This window comes from Arachis stenosperma, chromosome 3, assembly GCF_014773155.1.
Source record: "Arachis stenosperma cultivar V10309 chromosome 3, arast.V10309.gnm1.PFL2, whole genome shotgun sequence".
NCBI lineage: Eukaryota > Viridiplantae > Streptophyta > Magnoliopsida > Fabales > Fabaceae > Arachis > Arachis stenosperma.
The window spans coordinates 10,230,875-10,239,284 of NC_080379.1; positions in this window are offsets into that span (position 1 = coordinate 10,230,875).

An 8,410-nucleotide genomic window follows, 5' to 3' on the forward strand; every position below is an offset into this window, starting at 1 on the left:
AGGAGAGAAGAGAGAGAGAGGAAGAGGAAATTCGAATGGTGTGGTGGAATGAGGGGGGGACAAACGTGTATTTATAAGGTGGGGAGGGGAGATTTCGAAAAGAAAAGCAAAATTTGAAAGGAGATTTGAGAAGATATGGAAAGAATTTGAGAGAAAGGTGAGTTTTTGAACAATATTTGGAATTGATTTGAAATAGATTTGAAGAATGGTTTTGATTTTTGAAGATTTGAAAGTGAATGATGAATGGTTGAAGTGTGATTTTGTAGAAAAGTATGGGTAAGAAAAGGAAAGTTTGAAAAAATTTGATTTGAAAATAAAACTGTGGTCCCCCCACCTTTCTGGCGTTAAACGCCCAGAATGGCACCCATTCTGGCGTTTAACGCCCATTTGATGCCCCTTTTGGGCGTTTAACGCCCAGCCAGGTGCCCTGGCTGGCGTTAAACGCCAGAATTCCTTTATCACTGGGCGTTTTTCCAAAACGCCCAGGATGCTGCACACCTGGCGTTAAACGCCCAGAATGGTGCCCATTCTGGTGTTTAACGCCCAAAATGGCACCATTCCTGGCGTTAAACGCCCAGAATGGTACCCATTCTGGCGTTTAACGCCCAAAATGCCCCTTACAGGCATTTTTTCGCCAGTAAGCTCATTTTCTCTGCTTTTTGAGCTGAATCCTTCTGTAACTCTGTGAATTCCTTCATTTTTGATACTTGCCTCTCTAAGAACAAATCATATAACCTTCTAATGACTGGGTTGCCTCCCAGCAAGCGCTTCTTTACTGTCTTTAGCTGGACCTTCACTGAGAATCACTCAAGTCTCAGTTTTGAGCATTCCTGCTCAAAATTGCCTTCAAGATAATGCTTGATTCTCTGTCCGTTAACAATGAACTTTTTGTCAGAATCAATATCCTGAAGCTCAACATATCCATATGGTGAAACTCCTGTAATCACATACGGACCCCTCCACCGGGATTTGAGTTTTCCCGGAAATAATTTGAGCCTAGAGTTGAAGAGCAGAACTTTTTGTCCTGGCTCAAAGACTCTGGTTGACAACTTCTTGTCATGCCATTTCTTTGCCTTTTCCTTATAAATTTTTGCATTTTCAAAGGCATTGAGTCTGAACTCCTCTAGCTCATTTAGCTGGAGCAGTCTCTTTTCACCAGCTAACTGTGCATCCATGTTTAGGAATCTGGTTGCCCAGTAGGCTTTATGTTCCAGTTCCACGGGCAGATGACAGGCCTTCCCATACACCAAGTGGTATGGAGAGGTTCCTATAGGAGTCTTGAATGCTGTTCTGTATGCCCACAGAGCATCATCCAAGCTCTTTGCCCAATCCTTTCTCCGGGCTATCACAGTCCGTTCTAGGATTCTTTTTAGCTCTCTGTTAGAGACTTCAGCTTGCCCATTTGTCTGTGGATGATACGGAGTTGCCACTTTATGGCTGATTCCATATCTAACCATAGCAGAGTATAGCTGTCTATTGCAGAAATGAGTGCCCCCATCACTGATTAGTACTCTGGGAACACCAAACCTGCTGAAGATGTGTTTCTGGAGGAATTTTAGCACGGTCTTGGTATCATTAGTGGGTGTAGCAATTGCTTCTACCCACTTAGATACGTAGTCCACTGCCACCAGAATGTAAGTGTTTGAGTATGATGGTGGGAATGGACCCATGAAGTCAATTCCCCATACATCAAATAATTCTATCTCTAATATCCCTTGTTGAGGCATGGCATATCCGTGAGGCAGGTTACCAGCTCTTTGGCAACTGTCACAGTTACGCACAAACTCTCGGGAATCTTTATAGAGAGTAGGCCAGTAGAAGCCACATTGGAGGACTTTAGCGGCTGTTTGCTCACTTCCAAAATGCCCTCCATACTGTGATCCATGGCAATGCCATAGGATCTTTTGTGCTTCTTCTCTGGGTACACATCTGCGGATTACTCCGTCTGCACATCTCTTAAAGAGATATGGTTCATCCCAGAGGTAGTACTTGGCATCTGAAATTAATTTCTTTCTTTGCACTTTGCTGTACTCCTGGGGTATGAACCTCACAGCTTTATAATTTGCAATATCTGCAAACCAAGGAGCTTCCTGGATGGCAAAGAGTTGCTCATCTGGGAAAGTCTCAGAGATCTCAGTAGAAGGGAGGGACGCCCCAGCTACTAGTTCTATTCGGGACAGATGATCAGCTACTTAGTTCTCTGTCCCTTTTCTGTCTCTTATTTCTATATCAAACTCTTGCAGAAGCAACACCCATCTTATTAGCCTGGGTTTTGAATCCTGCTTTGTGAGTAAGTATTTAAGAGCAGCATGGTCAGTGTACACAATCACTTTGGATCCTACTAGATAAGATCTAAACTTGTCAATGGCATAGACCACTGTAAGTAATTCTTTTTCTGTGGTTGTGTAATTCTTCTGTGCATCATTTAGAACACGGCTAGCATAATAAATGACATGCAGAAGTTTGTTATGCCTCTGTCCCAACACTGCACCAATGGCATGATCACTGGCATCACACATTAATTCAAATGGCAATGTCCAATCTGGTGCAGAGATAACTGGTGCTGTGACCAGCTTAGCTTTCAGGGTCTCAAATGCCTGCAGACACTGTGTGTCAAACACAAATGGTGTGTCAGCAGCTAGCAGGTTACTTAAAGGTTTTGCAATTTTTGAAAAATCCTTTATAAATCTTCTGTAGAATCCTGCATGCCCCAGAAAGCTTTTGATTGCCTTAACATTGGCAGGTGGTGGTAATTTTTCAATTACCTCTACCTTTGCCTTATCCACCTCTATTCCCCTGCTTGAAATTTTATGCCCAAGGACAATTCCTTCAGTCACCATAAAGTGACATTTCTCCCAGTTTAAAACCAGGTTAGTCTCTTGGCACCTTTTCAGGACAAGTGCTAGGTGATTAAGACAGGAGCTGAATGAGTCTCCATATACTGAGAAGTCATCCATGAAGACTTCCAGGAATTTCTCCACCATATCAGAGAAGATGGATAGCATGCATCTCTGAAAGGTTGCAGGAGCATTACACAGACCAAAAGGCATCCTTCTGTAGGCAAACACGCCAGAAGGGCAAGTAAATGCTGTTTTCTCTTGGTCCTGAGGATCTTCTGCAATTTGGTTGTAACCTGAATAGCCATCCAAAAAGCAGTAATAATCATGACCAGCTAGTCTTTCTAGCATTTGGTCTATGAATGGTAAAGGAAAATGATCCTTTCTGGTGGCTGTATTGAGCCTTCTGTAGTCAATACACATACGCCACCCTGTGACTGTTCTTGTAGGAACCAGTTCATTTTTTTCATTATGAACCACTGTCATGCCTCCCTTTTTGGGGACAACTTGGACAGGGCTCACCCAGGGGCTATCAGAAATAGGATAAATAATCCCAGCCTCCAGTAATTTAGTGACCTCTTTCTGCACCACCTCCTTCATGGCTGGATTTAGCCTCCTCTGTGGTTGGACCACTAGTTTGGCATTATCCTCCAACAGGATCTTGTGCATGCATCTAGCTGGGCTAATGCCCTTAAGAGCTGTCTTGTGTGTCCTCAGCACTTGAATCAGTGCTTCCTCTTCCTGTGGATTTAAAGCAGAGCTTATAATCACTGGAAAAGTTTCACCCCCTCCCAAAAATGCATATTTCAGGGATGGTGGTAGTGGTTTGAGTTCAGGTTTGGGAGGTTTATCCTCCTCCTGAGGAATTTTCGAAAATTCCTTTGCTTCCTCTAGTTCTTCTTGATCAGGTTTAGCATCTTTGAAGATGTCCTCAAGCTCTGATTCTAGGCTTTCAGCCATATTGATCTCTTCTACCAGAGAGTCAATAATGTCAGCGCCCATGCAGTCATTTGGTGTGTCTGGATGCTGCATAGCTTTTACAGCATTTAACTTGAACTCATCCTCATTGACTCTCAAGGTTACTTCCCCTTTTTGTACATCAATGAGAGTTCGTCCAGTTGCTAGGAAAGGTCTTCCTAGAATGAGAGTTGCACTCTTGTGCTCCTCCATTTCCAGCACCACAAAGTCAGTTGGAAAGGTGAATGGCCCAACCTTGACAATCATATCCTCTATTATGCCTGATGGATGTTTAATGGAGCCATCAGTAAGTTGGAGGCATATCCTGGTTGGTTTGACTTCTCCAGTCAACCCAAGCTTCTGATAGTGGATGCAGGTATTAGATTGATGCTTGCTCCAAGATCACATAGGGCTGTCTTGGTGCAAGCGCCTTCTAATGTGCATGGTATCAGAAAGCTTCCAGGATCTTGAAGCTTTCTGGTAAGCTTTTCAGAATGACTGCACTGCATTCTTCAGTGAGAAACACTTTTTCAGTTTCTCTCCAATCCTCTTATGACTTAAGATTTCCTTCATGAACTTAGCATAAGAAGGTATTTGCTCAAGTGCCTCTGCAAACGGAATCTTTATTTCAAGAGTCCTTAGATAGTCTGCAAAGCGGGCAAATTGTTTATCCTGTTCCGCTTTGCGGAGTTTCTGAGGATAAGGCATCTTGGCTTGATATTCTTCAACCTTAGATGCTGCAGGTTTATTCCTTACAGAAGTGGTTGAAGAAGCCTTTTTAGAGGGATTACTGTCAGCACTCTCGGGTGTCTGATCTTCCCTTGGCGTTTGAACGCCAGGAATGGGTGAAGATTGGGCGTTAAACGCCAACTTCTCTCCCTTTTCTGGCGTTTGAACGCCAAAACTGGGCAAGGAATGGGTGTTTAACGCCAACTTTCCTTCCCTTTCTGGCGTTTGAACGCCAATAACATTCCTCTCTGGGCTCTTACTGTCCTCAGAGGGATTTTGAACAGTGGTTTGGTTATCCTCTGTCAATTGTTCCCTGTTTGGCTTTTTGCTCTTTTGAGCAGTGGTATTCAGTGTCTTCCCACTCCTCTGTTATCTGTTTAGATATTTGCTGTTTTGCTTGATTCAACTGCAGTTCTATGTTCTTGTTAGCAACTTTAGTTTCATAGAGCATCTTTTTAAATTCTGCTAACTGTTTTGTCATCAGGAGCAATTGTTGATTAAGCTCAATTATCTGTTCTTGAGGATTAGGGTCAGTGACTACTGTCATGACTTCCTCTTCTGGAGAGAACTCATTGCTAGAATACAAATATTGGTTTCTAGCAACAGTGTCTATAAGCTCTTGAGCTTCTTCAATTGTCTTCCTCATGTGTATAGATCCACCAGCTGAGTGGTCTAAAGACATCTGAGCTTTTTCTGTAAGCCCATAATAGAAGATGTCTAACTGTACCCACTCTGAAAACATTTCAGAGGGGCATTTTCTTAGCATACCTCTATACCTCTCCCAGGCGTTATAAAGGGATTCATTATCCTCTTGTTTAAAGCCTTGGATGTCCAGCCTTAGCTGTGTCATCCTCTTTGGAGGGTAAAAATGATTCAGGAATTTTTCTGATAACTGTTTCCATGTCTTTATGCTTGCTGTAGGTTGGTTATTCAACCATCTTTTAGCCTGATCTTTTACAGCAAATGGAAACAGTAATAGTCTGTAGACATCCTGATCCACCTCTTTATCATGTACTGTGTCAGCAATTTGTAAAAATTGTGCCAGAAACTCAGTGGGCTCTTCCTGTGGAAGGCCAGAATACTGGCAATTTTGCTGCACTATGATAATGAGTTGAGGATTTAGCTCAAAGCTGCTTGCTTTGATGGGAGGTGTACAGATGCTACTCCCATATGCAGCTGTAATGGGGTTAGCATATGACCCCAGAGTCCTTTTGGACTGATCAATCCCACTTATGTCCATAATAGACAAAAGGGAAATGATAATGATTGCAAACAGATAAATTTTGTTTTTTTTTCTTTTTTTTTTGAGTTAAACGAAAAAAATAAAATAAAACAAAAGAAAATTAAAATAAAAATTCGAAAATCAAAAAGAAAATAAGATCAAAGCAAATTGAGAACTGAATCAATTAAGTAATTAAAACGATTTTGAAAATAGCAATTAAAAAGATATGATTGAAAATTTTATGAAAAAGATTTGATTTTGAAAAGAGGAAAGAGAAAAACACAAAAAGACACCAAACTTAAAATTTTTAGAAAATCAAACACTAATTTTTTCGAAAATTTTAAGGGAAAAACACAAAGAGGACACCAAACTTAGAACTTTTACGGATCAAAAAGGGACTAAGGACATGCAAAATCGAAAATTAAAAGAAAAGCAAAAGCATGCAATTGACACCAAACTTAGAATATGAAACTAGACTCAACTAAAAGACTCTAAACCAATTAAAAACAAAACAGTCCTAATCTAAGCAACAAGATAAGCCGTCAGTTGTCCAAACTCGAACAATCCCCGGCAACGGCGCCAAAAACTTGGTGCACGAAATTGCAATCACACTTTTGCAACTCCGCACAACTAACCAGCAAGTGCACTGGGTCGTCCAAGTAATACCTTGCGTGAGCAAGGGTCGATCCACGGAGATTGTCGGCTTGAAGCAAGCTATGGTTATCTTGTAAATCTTAGTCAGGATATCAGAAATTATCAGGATTGATTGTGAAAAGCAACAGAACATGAAATAAGTACTTGTTATGCAGTAATGGAGAATAGGTTGGGGTTTTGGAGATGCTCCATCTTCTGAATCTCTGCTTTCCTACTGTCTTCTTCATCAAACACGCAAGGCTCCTTCCATGGCAAGCTGTATGTAGGGTTTCACCGTTGTCAGTGGCTACCTCCCATCCTCTCAGTGAAAACATTCATATGCTCTGTCACAGCATAGGCTAATCAGCTGTCGGTTCTCGGTCAGGCCGGAATAGAATCCAGTGATTCTTTTGCGTCTGTCACTAACGCCCCGCCTGCTAGGAGTTTGAAGCACGTCACAGTCATTCAATCATTGAATCCTACTCAGAATACCACAGACAAGGTTTAGACCTTCCGGATTCTCTTGAATGCCGCCATCAGTTCTAGCTTATACCACGAAGATTCTAATTAAGGAATCCAAGAGATATCTACTCAATCTAAGGTAGAACGGAGGTGGTTGTCAGGCACACGTTCATAGTTGAGAATATGATGAGTGTCACGGACCATCACATTCATCCGAGTTAAGAACAAGTGATATCTTAGAACGGAAGCAAGCATGATTGAATAAGAAACAGTAGTAATTGCATTAATCCATCAAGACACAGCAGAGCTCCTCACCCCCAACCATGGGGTTTAGAGACTCATGCCGTGGAAAGTACACAAAGAAACGTGTAAAGTGTCATGAGGTACAGATACAATGTCAAAAGATCCTATTAATAGTGAACTAGTAATCCTAAGGTTTACAGAAATGAGTAAATGACAGAAAAATCCACTTCCGGGCCCACTTGGTGTGTGCTTGGGCTGAGCATTGAAGCTTTCATGTGTAGAGACCTTTTCTGGAGTTAAACGCCAGCTTTTATGCCAGTTTGGGCGTTTAACTCCAAGTTTTATGCCAGTTCCAGCGTTAAACGCTGGAATTTCTGAGGCTGATTTGCTACGCCGGTTTGGGCCATCAAATCTTGGGCAAAGTATGGACTATCATATTTTGCTGGAAAGCCCAGGATGTCTACTTTCCAACGCCGTTGAGAGCGCGCCAATTGGGCTTCTGTAACTCCAGAAAATCTACTTCGAGTGCAGGGAGGTCAGAATCTAACAGCATCTGTAGTCCTTTTCAGTCTCTGAATCAGATTTTTGCTCAGGACCCTCAATTTCAGCCAGATAATACCTGAAATCACAGAAAAACACACAAACTCATAGTAAAGTCCAGAAAAGTGAATTTTAACTAAAAACTAATAAAAATATACTCAGAACTCAACTAAAACTACTAAAAACATACTAAAAACAATGCCAAAAAGGGTACAAATTATCCGCTCATCATACATCAATCCAAACCCAGGAAATTATGGAAGTAGTATCCAAAAGCCCACTATACATGCCAACAACTTTGAATTAAAACCCCAGCTCATCACCCTTGTTCAGAACAACTGCTCATTTGGAGGAAGTGCCCAAGAAGACCCCAATAAATATCTAACCACCTTCCTGAGAATATGTGACACAGTGAAGTCTAATGGAGTCTATCCGGATATCTATAGGCTGCTTTTGTTCCCTTTTTCACTCAGGGACAAAGCATCCAAGTGGCTTGAATCCTTCCCGAAGGAGAGCTTAACAAATTGGGAAGACGTGGTGAACAAGTTTTTGGCAAGATTCTACCCTCCTCAAAGAATTAACAGGCTGAGAGCTGAGGTGCAAACTTTCAGGCAACAAGATGGCGAAACTCTCTATGAGGCTTGGGAGAGATTCAAGGACTTAACAAGAAGATGCCCACCGAACATGTTCAATGAGTGGGTTCAACTTCACATTTTCTATGAAGGTCTTTCTGATGAGTCAAAGAAGGTTGTAGACCATTCATCAGGAGGCTCTCTGGTGCACGAAA